The sequence below is a fragment of the Cupressus sempervirens genome, chromosome 2 (assembly GCF_028749045.1).
Source record: "Cupressus sempervirens isolate cs-2001-9-10 chromosome 2, ASM2874904v1, whole genome shotgun sequence".
NCBI lineage: Eukaryota > Viridiplantae > Streptophyta > Pinopsida > Cupressales > Cupressaceae > Cupressus > Cupressus sempervirens.
Window position 1 is genome coordinate 398,649,803 of NC_143119.1, and position 17,867 is coordinate 398,667,669.

The 17,867-nt window shown below is 33.3% G+C and overlaps 1 long non-coding RNA gene across 1 annotated transcript; it reads left to right on the top strand.

The window, feature by feature from the left end:
* The first annotated feature begins 347 nt into the window (after nt 1–347).
* LOC149572819 (uncharacterized) lies at nt 348–15,955 on the top strand. The gene is made up of 2 exons (XR_016359981.1): nt 348–420; nt 15,367–15,955. It is a non-coding gene; the product is annotated as an uncharacterized LOC149572819 (long non-coding RNA).
* Nucleotides 15,956–17,867: the final 1,912 nt, after the last annotated feature.

Here is a 17,867-nt window from a genome sequence, read left to right on the forward strand (position 1 = left end):
AATATATATGTGGGTCAAATCCAAGAGACTAAGCACCAAAATAGATAAATGCATCGTTCTCTTTAGATTAGCAATTGTAGAGTTCAAGTAATATATAATGATTTATAAGATCAAATTGTATAAATTCATATCTGACATAAAGTTTGCAATATAATTGCAATTCATACACTCACTTATCTGATTATCATATGCAAAGAAAACTTATATTAGCATACCTCAAATTTGCAAATAACCATCACTATACCAGTCTAATAGTAGGTTTGATTCAGATTTACAATATGTTTGTGGGATCTACATGATAAATTGAACCTCACCATTGTTTGTATATACATGCTTGTCCCTTATGTAGGTTTGGGGGTATTGGGCATCAACTTCCCTAAATTGACAGGATAAGTATGCCCTATCACATCATCTGAAATGGTAAGACAATTGAGATAATATTTAAGTCCAAATCTCAACCTAGGCCATCTTTTGTTTTGAAATAATGGAAAAGTGATATATTCTAACCCTTTCCTTGAGCATGGTTATTGCATTTTTTATTTAGTTAGTTTCTTACCTGTAGGTCATGTGATTTTATGTGGTTTTCGTGTTGACATGGTTAAGAAATTTTAGTAAGATTAATTAGTTATGTCTTTTTAGAATATGAAGATATGAAATATAAGGTTATTTAACTAATAAAAATTAAATAAATACTTCTATTTATTTAAGAGATTTAATTAAAATGTCTAATTATAGAGTTACAGAATTTAATTTTATAGCAATTTCCAATTCAAATTTAAATACAAAATTATAAAATTTTATTGCACATACAATTAATAAAGCGAGATATAAATTAAACTAATAGAGTTAATTTGTTTGAATGAGGGCGAGTTAGTAATTCAAATAATTATCTCATTTAATTTTAAGTTGAGTATAATTATTTCATTTAACTTTAAGTTGAGTTCTCTCTTTTAGATTTTGCATGTTAGGAAACCTAGATGGATAAATGTTCTTTATTAGAGTTATCTTTGGTTATTTTAGATAGAGAGGATATAAATGATTCTCAAGTTTACATGTTTTGGGTGGTTTATGTTCAAGCTAAAAGAATTATTTCAAAGGTTATGAGTATCTTGGAATATGCATCTTACCCTTTTGTTGTTGTTGTTGCATAATCAACTAGTGGAGTTGAGGTAAGGTTTGGAAACCTTGATAAAATCTTTCCTTTTAAAAGATTGTCTCCTTGTGTGTCCCTAAATGCGTATGTATTTGGGTGTTGAAATTATGACTTGATTTTGTTGTGAATTGTATAGAAAATAATCATTTTGGGTTTTTACTATTTTTGAGAAACTGGGGAAATAATTTTTTTTACTTGTGCAAAATGTTTTGGTAAAAGAACCAAGATTTGAAAACCCTCATGTTTATCTTAGAGAAAACTATGATATAAATGGATCTATTGAAACCTTAGGTATATTCTTTGGAAAATTCTACAGGCAACAATTTAAAAAAACGAAAATAAAGCTTAGGCAACTAGGAGTTAGAAAAAATAAATTATCATTTAAAAATTATAAATATATGTATATATACTTAATATATAAATATATTAACTCTTAACTAGGCAAGAGCCTATAACACAACAGTAACTTGTGAGCCACTGAAGTGGGAGGTCTTGGGTTCGAGTCTACTCGAGCTGACCACATGATAATATTAATTGATTAAAACAAATAATAATTAATCTAGGCTTGGACCCATTCTCTATAAAAAATAAAATAAAAATATATTAGCTCTTGCATATTTTTTGGAAGAAAAACATAGTTAAAAAATATATCTTGTTGGAAAAACAAAAAAAATACATCAAAGATTTAAAAAAAGAAAGTTAAAAAAATCATACAATAGAATTTAATTATTTGTGGTTGGAGCCAACAACCCCCACAACTATCCCATACTACAACAAGCTTATGGACTATAGTAGTGCTACAAGCTTCACAAGCCACATGGTTGTGTCAAAGCCGCATGCTCCTAGGTGGTTCTCAAAGTTGCAACTTGGGGAACATGGTATCATATAATTATAACCCCAAATGCACAATCTTGGCTAATGAAAAAGTTTAACCACAAAAAGGTCAAATCCTCTACTCTTTTGGTTCTGCTATACCAAGGCCGGTGTACCATTTCACTTTGTTGATTTCTTAGCAAATTTGACTAACTTGTAAAACAATTCTATTCTTGAAAATATATTAAAACAATTACTACCAAATCCCATATCCTAATCTATAAATTATATAAAATCGATGATAGACCCCTTATCCATTTTGGGCCTAGAGTCAACTTTCTACAAGGATTCAGATACTTTTACAAGACAATTCAAGGTTTATTTGTGAACCATCAATCACCCAAACCTACCAATGTAAGCAAATTGAATCTATAGTATTAACTAGTCTAGTTGCATTTAATCCTCACATAAGAACCAATTAGATAGAAAAAAGTAGGACAACACTTTGCAGTTGCTTCTTATTTATTTAAGTAATAACCACAAGAATTCAATCAATTGCACAAGTTTTGAAGGTGATAGTTAAATGTACAATTTAATTGCTGTAAAAGACTGAACTTGAAGAAAAAGAAATAGATTATGTCCAAAATTTTATAAGGGTTTGCATATTGTATTCATTCATGTATCTTCTTTACATCATTTTTACACACATCGTCTCTGTTTGCATATCATCATATATACCCCTAAAGACCTAAAAAGACAAAATAATGGTTATGGTTTCCTTGAAGAGGAAGTGATAAGCTTCCAACTATTTTGTATTTTGATTTTCAATAAGTACATCAAAAAGTCAAAAATACTACAATCGTTGATTGCTACACAATGTTGTCTCAGTCTCTGACACATCCAGAAGTTATCCAGGTCCCAATTCTCTATGAAATCTTTAGTTTGCTCCTCAAAGTCAGCTAGGTCCATCTTGAAGTCAATGAAGAGAGTCTAGAGCTCTAGTTTTCCTTGCTCTTTCTCAAGCGCGACCATGTCATCTCTAGAATTAGTAGAAATGATTTGTAAAGTCACCATAAGGCTGGTCAAAATTGTATTTTGCTCTTCGTCTTTATCTTCATTCAAGTTTGGTTGAAGAACAAGACACAGGTCTTCATTTGAAGATCCTTCAACTATTAGGAGGCCCATCTTATTCATCAAATTATCTGTTTGAGGAAAGAAGTAGTATTCTTATACACTTAACAAATGTTTTGCCAACAACTTTTGTCCATTATAAATGTAATATGTCCTATACAAAGCTTTCATCCTCAAAAATGAAAGTTTAGTACCATCATACCTTATTTTTGCAAAATTCACCATGTCTCTATTTTGCAAGCACTAAAAAGGATACTCAATATAATAGTGATGGTCTCCATTTTGCAATCCTTTGTGTCTACAGATACCAAAATAAATATATTTTCTTTATCAAAATCTCTTTAAAAATTTTCGTACAAAATGGCAATGACTATCTCATCTTTCAATTATTTGGCAAAATGATAGTCCCATCAAGATGCATATCATTCCTAATATTGCAAGAATCTAACCATCTTTGGGGGAATACAACCAAAAAGTCATTCAACATGGTGGCCAATGGTTACCAAAATATAATATTTCTATCTTTCCCCATTCAAATAATTTATTCTCCAAGAACCTCTAGAATATAATGAAGTAGATTTCCTTCCAAACCAATGTATCAGAACAATTCTTCATGAAATTCCTCTTATTATAACAAGTCAAAGATGAGAATTGATCTTAGAAGATGAAAAAATGGAGGGAAAACATCAAGTGAAGACTTCAGGTAGTTTAACAGGCCTATTACCAAGCTTAAATGTGATCAGGCTTTTTTGTTAACAAAATGCAATCGCATTATTTTTCATATGACTAAACTATCATACTAGACACAATGTGATCACGTTATTCTAGTATGACTATACTAGAAATAGCTCGGTCACGTCATGTCTATGCAAAAGTATAGTCAATTGTTTAGAGGCCTAATAAGCCTAATTAGGCCTAGTTAATGATGCAACTACCCAAAAATGGATTAATTTCATCAAATTAATGATTGGATCAACTAGTGCACTATAAAATATTTCTAAATCTCAAGTTCCATTCTTTGAATGAGCCATGCATGGGACACATTAGAACCATCACATTTTCAATCGCTTTATCTTTTGGTTACAATATTGTGAGAGTAATCATAAAAAATACTATAACGAAAACATGTGTATTACCAAAGACTTCCAAAATCCCACCACAGAAAGAGTGTGGTGGAGGGACAATGCACTATGGATTTTATACAAAGATTCAAATGCTAATTCTATCAAGGAAATTTTAGCTTCTTGAACTCAGACTGTGGATCTTGGAATCATTTAGTTTGTTGTTTATCCAAAGGGCGACCCTTATAGGGCACACCTAATTGCAATGCAACAATATAATGTAAGATCAAGATATAGGACAAAGATTCTAGTGGCTGAACAAGAAGATAAATCATCTTCTAAAGAAATGATAGAGACTTCCTATGAAGGCTCTAAGGTACATTGATTCTTTCTACTAAACTTTCTCTTTGATTTTATGCAGGAGAATTTAGTGATGGGTTTTTGTGTATATGTCAAGAATATGAAGAATAAGGGTATGAAATTAAGCCAAGGGTGCATTACCATGACAAAAAAGGAAACCTACAACAATATTCTTCTAGAATGCCTGGAAAAATTATTGGAGCTATTGCCAAGATGAAAGAAAAATTGATGCTCGACATTGATAGCCATTTTAGTGTAGATCTTGAAACAATGAAACATGTTGATAAGCGCTATGGTGAATGTATGGATATAATTTTGGAGCTCTCTCTCTCTCTCTTGCCCATTTGAAACAAGAGAGATAAAATTTTCCTTGACATTCTAGTAGTTGGAGGTGCCATCTTCATCAAAAGTTTTCCATGATAGTCCAATAGTTGGAGGTGCTATCTTCATCACAAGTTTTCCATGACAGTCTAGTAGTTGGAGGTGGCATCTTCATCACAAGTTTTCCATGACAAGACCTAGTAGTTGCAGGTGTCATCTTCATCACAAGTTTTATATGAAAACCTAGTAGTTGGAGGTTTCATTTGCATCACAAGTTTTCCATGACAAGATCTAGTAGTTGCAAGTGCCATCTTTAACACAAGTTTCCTATGATAGTCTAGTAGTTGCAAGTGACATCTTCATCACAATTTTTCCATAATAGTCCAGTAGTAGAAAGTGCCATCTTCATCAGAAGTTTTTCATGATAGTCCAGTAGTTGCAGGTGTCATCTTCATCACAAGTTTTCCATGAAAGATTAGTAGTTGGAGGTGTCATCTTTATCACAAGTATTCAATGACATGACCAAGTAGTTGCAGGTGTTATCTTCATCACAAGTTTTCCATGACAATCTATTAGTTGCAAGTGTCATCTTAATCACAAGTTTTCCATGATAGTCTAGTAGCTGGAGGTGTTATCTTCATCACAAGTTTTCCATGACAATCTACTAGTTATAGATGCTATCTTCATCACAAGTTTTCTACGATAGACTAGCTGTTGGAGGTGCTATCTTCATTACAAGTTTTCCATGACAGTCTAGTAGTTGCAAGTGTTATTTTCATCACAAGTTTTCCATTACAGTCCAATAGTTGTAGTTGCCATATTCATCACAAGTTTTCCATGACAATCCATTAGTTGTAGGTGTCATCTTTATTATAAGTTTTCCATGAAAGACTAGTAGTTGGAGGTATCATATTCATCACAATTTTTCATGATAGTCTATTAGTTGGATGTTCCTATTGGAAATGTAAGACAAGTAACTGAGAGGGGAGGGGTGAATCAGTTACCACAAAAACAAATCCATGTCCTTTAGATGTCAACAAAAACTTTTATACTTTAAACCAAATACTTTTACTGCTTGGTTAAAACTGAATATTCATTGTAACTCGATTAACAAAGAAATCTCAAGATATTAATGTGTATTAACCTTTGGTAACTTAGTTGTAGAAACATAAACCATAAAGAAAATAACATGTACACATGAGATGCTAGGACGTAATGTGGAAACCCAATTTGGGAAAAACCACCAATGCAACTAGTTACAATTTCTCACTCTTCTGAAGTGAGCCTTGTTAGGAGCCAACCTTGTTAAAGGTTACAAAACATACAGTTAAGTATGACCCTGTTAGAGGATTTGAACCACCCTGTTAGGAGTGGCCTTGTTAGAGGTCTTTAGACACTTCAATTAAGAAATGCTACCTTGTTAGAGGATTTACAAAATGATTATTAAGTCAACTTTCTTAAGAGATTTCTTTACTACTACAATGGTTAGAAACAAACAATAGTTTAACCTAATTGATGAAGCAACTAACTTTGTAGATTCATATCACTGTTATGGTTTATTCTCTTGATCCTTCCTAATCAGAATATTCTTTGTAGCTCCTTGGATGTTCTATCTTTAATCATATATCCTTCTTAATTCATATATTTTTCATACTTCTTATTCTAGACTTCAATCCACAACTTGACCTTTCATATATATGAAACCCAATGTCAAGTCGACTTTAATATCCTTTCAAACAAACATATAACATCCACTGAGTTAGCTTGTATTAACCATTTAACTAACAAAAGTATTCTGTTGATAGTTAGCTAACACTGAAATGAGTCACTCGATTAATATTGAATTCCTTTGGTAACCGACTTGACTCAATTAATGCTAACACCCTTCATTGACTGATCTAACTTGGTTTGCAGTGACTTTCTTTGATGACCAACTGAACTTGGTTCCTTTTGAATTCAGCTCGGCTAACATTGGAATCTCCTTTGGTACCCGACTGAGCTTGGTTAACACTAACCGTGCTTGGTTAAAGTGTGACATTTGTATAACATCAATGAAAATATACAATTGAATAATTATTTTCAACAATCTCCCTCTTTGACATTGATGGAAACACAACCTATCATTATGCAAAGAAAATTTAGAGTGCCATAATGATTCATAAGATTTTATAATATCGTTAGTTTGATTCTGACTCTTCATCCATGAGAACTCCCTCTGAGATTCTCCTTATGACATCTTATATATAGACTGTTTGGATCAACTCTCTCTCTTTCTCTTGTAGAAATTTCTTCCTCGTATTCTTTTCTATGACTATGACATGAAATCAATCTAATCTCTCCCTCTTTGACATCAAATGCCAAAGACTATATTCAATGAATTTTCAATGTTCCTGATGTACTGATTCATATGCAATGTGCTCTGAAAATCTTGCATCAACCTGATAAATTTTCAATACAACCTAGTTGATGCATTACTAATCTGTACTCTAGTGAGCATCAAATAGGGGAATCACCCCTAGCTTACCTCTTAGTTACAAAAATGCATCCTTAGGTAATGAATTAGTGAATATGCAACTATATGTTCCTTGGTGTTCACATATTCCAATCTTACCTCTTTGTCTTGAACCAATTCCATTAGGAAATGATATTTGATTGCAATGTGTTTTGTTTTAGAGTGCTCCACTAGATTTTTTGATATATTGATTGCACTTTTGTTATCACAATAGATAACTATTGGTTCATTGATTTCTTCCTTCGTTTTCAACATCAACTAATTGATCCACATTATGTTAGAACAATTAACTACTACAACAACATATTCTGCTTCTAGTATGAATTGAGAAATATAATTATGCTTAATACTTGTCCAAGACACTAGCCTTTTTCCAAAAAAAAATCCTCTAGAACTACTTTTTCTGTCAACAATGCTTCCAACCCAATCTGCATCAATGAAGGCTCTTAATTCATTATTTCCTCCTTTTTTTACCATAACCCATAATCCTCAATTCCTTTTATATATCTCAGGATTCTTTTGACTACCATCATGTGATTTTCTTTAAGATTAGCAAAGAATCTTGCAACAATGCCAACCACCAATGCAATATCAGGTTTTGTGTGAATTACAAACTGGAGTTTCCCAATCATTGATCTACAAGAAGTTTGATTTAGCTCCTTTGAATCATCATCCTCTGAGATCTTATGTTCAGTAGAAATAGGTGTACCAACCGGTTTGGAATCTTCCATTCCAAATACTTTCAATTTTTCCATGATGTAATTTGATTGAGTGATAAATATCCCATTCTTCATCTAATTAACTAGTAGACCCACAAAGAATTCGATCTCACCAAGCATATACATTTCAAATTCTTTCCTCATTTCTTTAGAGAATAATTTGCATAGATTATCATGTCTTGTGAATAAGATATCATCTACAAATATTTTTACAAACGATATATTCTCTTCAGGTCCTTCCTTGATACACTAATTGCTATTATCATTTGTCTTCTCAAAACCAATTTTTACTAGATATCCATGAAGTCTTTCATACCATGCTCTAGGAGATTTTTTAAAATCATATATGGCTTTATGAAGTTTACATACCATGTTTCTTTGGATTGGATCAATGAAACCTTCAAGTTGTCAATGTAGACTTCTTCCTCCAAGACTCCATTGAAGAAAGCTAATTTGACATCCATTTGATATATTTTGGATCCCTTTTGTGTTGCATATGCTAGAAGTGATATGAGTCCTTCAAGTCTTGCAATAGAGGAAAATGTTTCCCCATAATCAATACCTTCTTCTTGAGCATAATCTTCGTAGACAAGTCTTTCCTTGTTTCTTGTCACTTCACTTTCTCATTCAATTTATTTCTGAATATCCATTTTGTACCAATTACATTTTTATCCTTGGGTCTAGGAACAAGAGACCATGTTTTATTCTTTACTTTTTTCTCAATCTCTTCATTCATTTCTTCTATCCAATTTTCATCTTCTAAAGCATCTTTTACAAATCTAGGTTCAACTTCACTAAGTAAACATGTACCTTTTAGTTTGTTCCTTGTCAATATGCCTTTAGACTCTCCTCCAGTATTTTGATCAGGTGCATGATGCCTCCTGACATATTTTGCAAGCCTTGGATCTTCTCTTCTTTGCTCAAAACTTGGTTCTTCAAGATCTTCCTCCTTTTTCTCGATTTCCTCTTGTAGATATGGCTGTAGTTCAGGTGGCCCTTCCTGTGACTTGGGTTGCACTGCCTAGGGTTGCAACTCGGGTTGCACTAACTGTGACACAAGCTAGATTGCCAGTGAATTGCTAGATGTACTTGGTTGCTGAATGGATTCAACCTTGTGTAATCCTTAGGCTCTTTGTTGCTTTTTACTTCAAAAAAATCATCAATTTTTATCATGTGCACTTTCTATGACTTTGTGAGAAAAAAGATTTAGACATTTGTATGCTTTACTTTTATTGGAGTACCCCATGAATATTCCTTCATCACTCTTTGCATCAAGCTTTCCTTTGCTTACATCTTTCAAGATATAACATTTTCTTCCAAATACTCTAAGATAACAAACATTAGACTTATATATCCATACCATAATTCATAAGGTGTTTTATATTGTACCTTTCTTCAATTGAACTCAGTTGAGTGTGTGAACTACTGTGTTGATTGCTTCTCTCCAGTACTTTGGTGCAACATTCTTTTTTGACAATAATGTTCTTGCACATTCCATGATGGATCTCTTCCTTCTCTCTATTATTCCATAATGTTATGGACTTCTAGATGCTAATACCAATCTTTTGATTCCTCTTTCATTGTAGAACTCATTGAATTCATTTGAAATGAATTCTCTTGCTCTGTCTGATCTTAAGCATTTCATTATTTTTACCTATTTCTTTCTTGACTCTAGCCAAATACCATTTGAACTTTTGAAAAGCATCAAACTTATCTTTAAAAAATATTATAGTCATCATTCTAGAGTAATCATCAACAAATAAAATGAAATATACATCTCCACAGTATCTTTTACACTAATTGGCCCACAAAGACTTGTGTGAACTAGTTCCAAAACATCTTCAGAGTTTTAGGACTTAATTTTAAAACTTCTCTTACTCATTTTTCCAATTTGACATTGTTTGCATAGTTCTATCTCAAGTTTCTTTAGATAAGGTATGCCTCTTACTTTGTTATTCTTTCTTATGTTGATCAAATTATCGAAGTTAACATGACACATTCTTTTATGCCATATCCAACTTTCTTCAACTTGGTCTAATAAACAAGAGCTTTCATTGAGATCTAGATAAAAAAAATTACCTTTAGTTTGATTTCCAATTCCAACCAATTTTTCTTTCCATCCAATAGTTTGCTTTTCCATTCATGAATTCAGATTTGTATCATAAGTTGTTCAACTGAGCTACACTAAGTATATTATATCTTAATCCTTCAACCCAATAGGTATTCTCATATTTGATCTCATTAGTTGATGTGATGATACCTTTTGCTTTTACATAACATGGTTCATTGTTCCCAAATCTAACACTTCCACCATCATAATATCCTAAATGTTCAAATTTTATTTTATCACTAGTCATGTGACAAGAAGAAGCACTATCTATGATCCATGTATTATTTTTTCTAACATGACAGATAAGTGCCATCTTTTCATTTCCCCCATCATAAGATTCATCTTTAACAAAAATATAAACTACTTCATCATCAACACTATTTGAATCTTTTGCAATGTAACATGATTTGTTACCTTTGTCTTTGATGTCCTTGTAGCTTTTGAAGTCTTTCTTGCCTTTGAATTTTCTAAAATTCCTTTCTTCTTTATCTTCCTTGTTTGGACATTTAACTACAATGTGGCCAAATTCCTCACATGATAAAAAAATCAATGGGAATCTTTCCTTTAAATTTTCCTTTTCCCTTTGCTACCCTTTTTTCTAGGAGATCCTCAATAACTTCAAGGTCCTCATCTAAATCCTCTTCATCTTCACTATCAAGTTGTTTTCCTTTTGAGTTCCCTCCTTTTCTACCAAGGGTTAGTTTAGTTTTGAATGCAAATTTAGGATTGTTAGAAGAAAGAGCATAATTATCAAAATTATCCAACTCAAAAGCAATCAATCTTTCCACAAGAGTATCTGGGGTCAGATCATGTGCAAGATTGCATCCAATCTCTTGAATATCTAAAACTCTAATTGCATAAATAGGAAGAAGAGCCATTAGTACCTTGTTGATTACTATTTCATCATCAATTATTCCACCCGAGGCTCTAATTGCACTAGCAATTTCTTTGACCCTTTCATTGTCCTGGGTGATGTTCTCACCTTCTTTCATTTTTAATTGATCAAATTTTCCTTGTAAGATTTCCGCCTTAGCTCTTTGCACATTTTTGTCACCTCTAAAGACTTTTTTTTTTCCCACATGTTAAATGCAATAGGACAATCCTTGACTTCATCAAACTTAGAATAATTCAAGGAGGATGCAATGTCAATCATCATAATGTTGTTCCCTTTGATTTTCTCCACAAACATAGGTTTGGGTGGTGACACATATTTGTTCTCTAGATAGAATACACCATCATCACTGATGCTTGATATATGAAGCTTCATCAACTCTTTCCATGTTGAGAAGTTTTCTCTGTTAAGTTTAGGAATCTCCTTTCTATAAGACATCATTATCTTTAGCTTAGATCTTAAAACCTTTTCCTATAAGCACCAATGCTCCAATACCAATTGTTGGAAATTTAAGAAGAGTAACTAAGAGGGGAAGGGTGAATTAGTTACAACAAAAACAAATCCAAGTTCCTTTGATGTCAACAAAAAATTTTACACTTTAAACCAAATACTTGTACTACTAAATTAGAACTACATATAATTGTAAATTGGTTAACAAATCATTCTCAAGATATTAATGTGTATTAACCTTTAGTTACTTAGTTGCAAAAAAAAAAAACCCTAAAGAAAATACCATGTACACATGAGATACCAAGATTTAATGTGGACACCCAATTTGGGAAAAAATCAATGCAACTAGTTACAATTTTTCACTCTTATGAAGTGAGCCCTATTAGGAGCTGTTGGGTGATGCGATGCACTCCCCTGCCCACAGGTGGTTAATTATGTGGTGTTCCATGTTCACTGACAGTCATGGCTTTTGGTGCAACGGCAAATGGGCCCTACAAGTGGTATCAGAGCAAGGTTGTCTTTCAGTTATCCTCTGCAGGAAAGTCTCACGGTTAAGTGGGAGTCTCACAGTTGAGTGGGAGTGATGGCAGATGAGGGTAAGTTGAGGGTTGACAGGTTTAATGGGCCCCACAATTGGTATCGGAGCCTAGTTTTGGCTTGGTCATGGGTTCAAATCTCCCCGGTGCCTTCCTGACCCGTGTAAGCACCTGGTATGCGCGTCGAGGGAGAGATTTTTGGGTGATGCGACGCGCTCCCCTGCCCACAGGTGGTTAATTATGTGGTGTTCCATGTTCACTAACAGTCATGGCTTTTGGTGCAACGACAAATGGGCCCTCCAGGAGCCAACCTTGTTAAAGGTTACAAAACACATGGGTAAGTGTGAACCTGTTAGAGGATTTGAATCACCCTACTAGGAGCGGTTTTGTTAGAGTTCTTTAGACACTTTGATCAAGAAATTCTACCTTGTTAGAGGATTTACAAAATGATTGTTAAGTCAACTCTATTAAGAGATTTCTTTACTACTACAATGGATAGAAAGGACCAATAATTTGACCTAATTGATGAAGCAAATGACTTTGCAGATTCAGGTCACTCTTCTAGTTTATTCTCTTGATCCTTTATGATTAGAGTATTCTTTGTAGCTCCTTAGATGTTCTGTCTTTAATCACATATCCTTCTTAATTCACATCTTTTCCATACTTCTTATTCCACACTTCAATCCACAACTTAACCTTTCATATATATGAAACCCAATGTCAAGTCGACTTGAATATCCTTCAAAGCAAACAGATTTCCACAATCCATGAATATTGAAATGATTTCTGGGGAAGATTGTGTGAGAGTTTTTTCATCAACGTTTCGGATCATACTGTATGATCCATCATCAGGATGCCACTGAGTCACTGAGAGCAAAAAAATGGAGTGCAGATCTAGGAGAGGTGATAAAAAGAGGATGGAGAGGAGGGAAGGGGCATGGAAACCGAGGAGGCCCGGATGACGGAGTGGGAGAGAAGACAAAAGAAGAAAATGTAAGGAAGAAAGGATGAGAAATGAAAATGATGAGGAAACAAGAAGAAAATAAAAACGAGAATAAGTGAATGAATATGTGTAAACAAAAATTCAAAAACAGAAACCAAGGACAAGCAATCAATAAATTAAAGTAATAAATATCAAAAAATAATTAAAAACCTGAGCCAGTAACCACGCAAAAACCAAGAAACAAAAAATTATATAAATATCAACGGGGATAAATGAGCAACTATACGAAAAAATCTATGAGAATATATGTAAAACAATAAATAAATATGAAAGAAAGTCTAAAAGAATGAATAAATCAAGGAGAATAAATTCGTATAGATATATATACGAATATATATCTATATGAATGAAAATGTCAATAAGAATATATATATATATATATATATATATATATATATGTATATATATATAAAAGCCAAAAATACCAAAAAATAAAATAAAGGAAATAAAAATAAAAATAAAATAAAGAAAATAAAAATAAAAATAAAGATGAGAGATTAAGAAGAAAAAAGAAAAAAGGAAAGAGAAAAGAATCCAAAAACTAAAAAATAATAAACGTGAAGGAATACACACATCAATAACTAGAAAGAAAAGTACAGATCGCAGCAAGACCGAGGGTGACGAAGATGGAGTGAGAGGGAGGAGGGGGGGGGGGGAGAGAGCGCAAGAGTGGAGGAGACGAGGACAAGCATCAGAGCTGGAAAGCGAGGGGGAAGGGGGAGAGACAGAGGGGAGCAACGGAGAGCCAGGAAAGAGAAAAGAGGATGAAAAAGTGGGAGGGGGGAAGCCCGAGCTAGGAGGGAAGAACGCGAGGCGAAAGAGGGGGGAGGGAGGACAACAGAGGATGCCAAGCGGTGCTCAGGTTCCAGCCGTCATCGCGGTTGAGGTTGGCCGGGTTGTTGAAGATTTCAACAGCCTCTTTGAGTTTCCTCTTGAAGAAGTTGACTTCCTTGCACACGACAAGAGCGTTTTCTAAGGAGACATGATGCTTAGTGGTGGCGGAGTGTTCTGCCAAGGCAGATTTGGCCACTCGTTCATGCCTAATGTCAGCAGCATGTTCTTTGATCCTCGTGTGGAAAGAGCGACCAGTTTCACCTATATAAGGAGTGCCACATGAGCACTGGATCTTATTGAATATCCTTTCAAAGAAACATTTAACATCCACTAAGTTGGCTTGTATTAACCATTGAATTAATAAAAGTATTCTATTGATAGTCGACTAATACTGAAATGAGTCACTTGGTTAATACTAAATTCCTTTGGTAACCGATCTGACTCAGTTGATACTAACACCCTTCAATGACCAATCTAACTCGATTTGTACTGACTTTCTTTGATGACCAATTGAACTTGGTTCCTTCTGAATTCATCTTGGCTGACACTGGAATCTCCTTTGGTACCTGATTGATCTTGGTTAACACTAGCTATGCTTGGTTAGAGTATGACATTTGTGTAAAATTAATGAAAATATACAATTGAATAATTGTTTTCAATAATTCCATCTTCCTCACAAGTTTTCCATGACAGTCTAGTAGTTATAGGTGTCAACTTCATCACAAGATTTCCATGATAGTCTATTAGTTGGAGGTGCCACCTTCATCACAAGTTTTCCATGACAATCTAGTAGTTGGAGGTAAACTAAAGACCTTCTGTTACTACGCAAGCTATTAGTAGATGGTGAGTATTCATCATCATTATTTGACATATGCTCACATGCATATCATGTGTTAATGCAACCAAGGTGAATGTTAACTAGGGCTTGTCAATATCAACAACCTCAGGAATCATTAGAGCCTATCAATATGCCACCACCACTAGATTTGGAGGGCACGAAAATGAAACCATCATTATCCTATGTAGTACACTTAATTTCATATGTTGCAATCATCTTGTCACTTGTATACATGAGCTTGTTTCCATTGTAACAAATGTATGCATAAGTATTTGGGTTTAAGTATGTAGTAATGACTCTGCATGTTAATGGGGTATGTAGTATTTTCATTAGTATCAATTTGTTGTAAATATTGTTGTTTTTGTAAAATAAATATTTCTTTTGGATATATCATGAAGCTTCTATACAACCATTGAATCCTAATTTACAAAAGTATTCAGAATGACAAGAGCAAGAACAATAATAGAGTAACCTAGATATGGACATAGGCATCAAGTCAAGACACAGATAACATTTTTGAATCAAGCTAGGTTTGATATAGTTTTTGATAATTGGAATGCTTTATATGTTTCCATCCATCCTATAAGGTCTGTAGAGCTTATCATTGAGCTTTAAATTTTTGTTTTCATGTAGGTACTATAAAAGGACAAGGAGATCTAGTTGGGAGAAATCTCTAGAGCCAGTGACATCAATTGAAATGAGATATCTAAGATTATTGCAAATCCAATGGGTGTATATCCTTCATTGACAAATATAAGTGCTTCCAAAGACTTATTGACTCCAATGTATTAAAATTCATCATGAGGGGTCCTAGTGCGTCGAAAGGAACATTAGGACCCCTTAAGATCCCGTAAAATTTTGTTTCTGAGTGCATATGTACTAAAGATCTTATGTCACTACTTGAGCTACTAGCAGATGGTGAGTATTCATCATCATTATCATCAGCCATATGCTTGCATGCATATCTTACTTCTTTCCTTTGCTGCTTTCCCCTTTCTAACTTTTTAGGTCCTTATACGTAACTTGTGTCACGGATCCAAGAAGCTTCTCCACTCTTTTCCATTAACGAGGTGGGATTTATCTCTTAATCTAAGTAATTCATTAATAGTTTCACTCCTAACAGTATTCCTAACTAGATTCTCCATAGCCAATTTTCTTCTTGATCACTGTAATATTTTCTCCTCAACTAAACATTTTCTAATCAATTGATATAGAATCACAATTTTCTCTTGGTTAATCATTTAGGCATGTGATTGAGAATGTAGATTCACAAAAGAGTTGAAATCTAGATTTAGTAAATGAATAGTATAAGATCCACTTAGGGCACACTTGATGGCTGTAATGTGTCAAAAGTGGTCAAATCAATGCCAGTTTCATAAAACAATTCCTACTCAACATTTTGATTGATTAGTCTCTTCATCAAAATTATAATCAAGGATCCTTTCTCTTGAACTCTAAACCTTTCATCAACTCTTACATTAGCACTTTCAATAATAGGCTTCAATCTCTTATTAGGACATCTATTATGCTTTTCTTTTCAATGAATAACCAAGAAAAAATCCTTCATCACTTCTAGAATCAAAATTTCCAATATCATCATCCCTCTTAGTATAGCATTTACTTCCAAAGATTCTAAAGTATTTCACTATAGGTGTATGTCCAAACCAAACATCATAGTGTGTCTTACTAGTACCTTATCTAATATGTACTTTGTTCATAGTGTTACAGTTGTGTTCACTGCTTCTCTCCAAAATATATGTGCTACATTGTTCTCAAATGATATTGCTCTAGTTTCCTCTATCACTGCTCCATTCCTTCTTTTTGCTATCCCATGTTGTTGTAGAGTCTTAGGGGCTAAAAGTTGTCTCTTCATGCCATTATCCTCATAAAAGTTATTAAATTTATTTAAAATAATTTCTCCTTCTCTATTAGATCTCAAGCATTTAATCTTCCCGCTAGATTCATTCTCAACTCTACTCTTAAATATCTTGAATTTCTTAAAAGCTTCAGATTTATCTCTAATAAATACAAACCACATCATTCTAGTGGAATCATCAATAAGAAGCATGAAATACCTTCATCATAAAGAGCTCTTTTTTTTGTAGGACCACTCAGATCTGTATTTAAAATCTCTAACTTTGCTAAAGTAGTAAACATCTTGCTTGGAAATGAACTTTTCTTCTAATGTGCCAAGACACATTCTTTGCACATCATATCAGCAGGTTTCACAATCTTAGGCATATCTCTAACTACAAATGTAGTGCTAACCTTCACAATGCTATCAAAGTTGATATGACAAAATCTCCTATGCCATAACCAATTGTCATCCACTTTTGCAACCAAATATGTCATTTCGATAGGGTTCAATTGAAATACATTACCTCATGTTCTTGTACTAGTGACAATAAATTTACCATATTTATCCTCGATGGTGCAAGTGTTATTTGTAAACTACAACTGATATCCCTTGTCAACAAGTTATCCAACACTTGAAAGGCTATGTTTCAAACCACTCACAAATTAAACATCCTTAATGTTAGTCTTTCAATCAAGAGTAATAGATCATTTTCCTTTCATGTGACATGTTGCATTATTTCCAATTCTAACTACACCTCCATCATAACTACTGAATTCAACAAATTTATTCATATCTCCAGTCATATGATGGCAACAATCACTATCTATAATCCAATCATACTTTTCCTTCTCAATCTGTGATAATAATTCTCTTTCTTCTTTTACTTTTTTATTTTATTTTTATTTTTCAAGGATTTCTTCTTCAATAGAAAAAAAATCATATCTCATCATCCTTGTCATCATCGTCTTCTAGAAAATTCACCATCTTAAAATTAAATTCATTGTTCTCATCAACCTAGAAGCAATTCTTAGGTATTTTTTATTTGTAAGGCTTTCTAGGCTTAAAATTCTCTACTCTCTTAAGAACTTTAGAATAATAATGACCAAGTTCTTTACATGTCCAACAAACAATAATTTTGTTACCTTTAGGTTCTCTCTTCATAAGGAGGGAAAGTCCATCAATCTTCTTATCTTCCTCTTCTTTTTCTGCTCGGCTACCACTAGTATAATATCCACTCGTACTCACACTTCTTGTTAGTATAGGCATGTCTCATTTT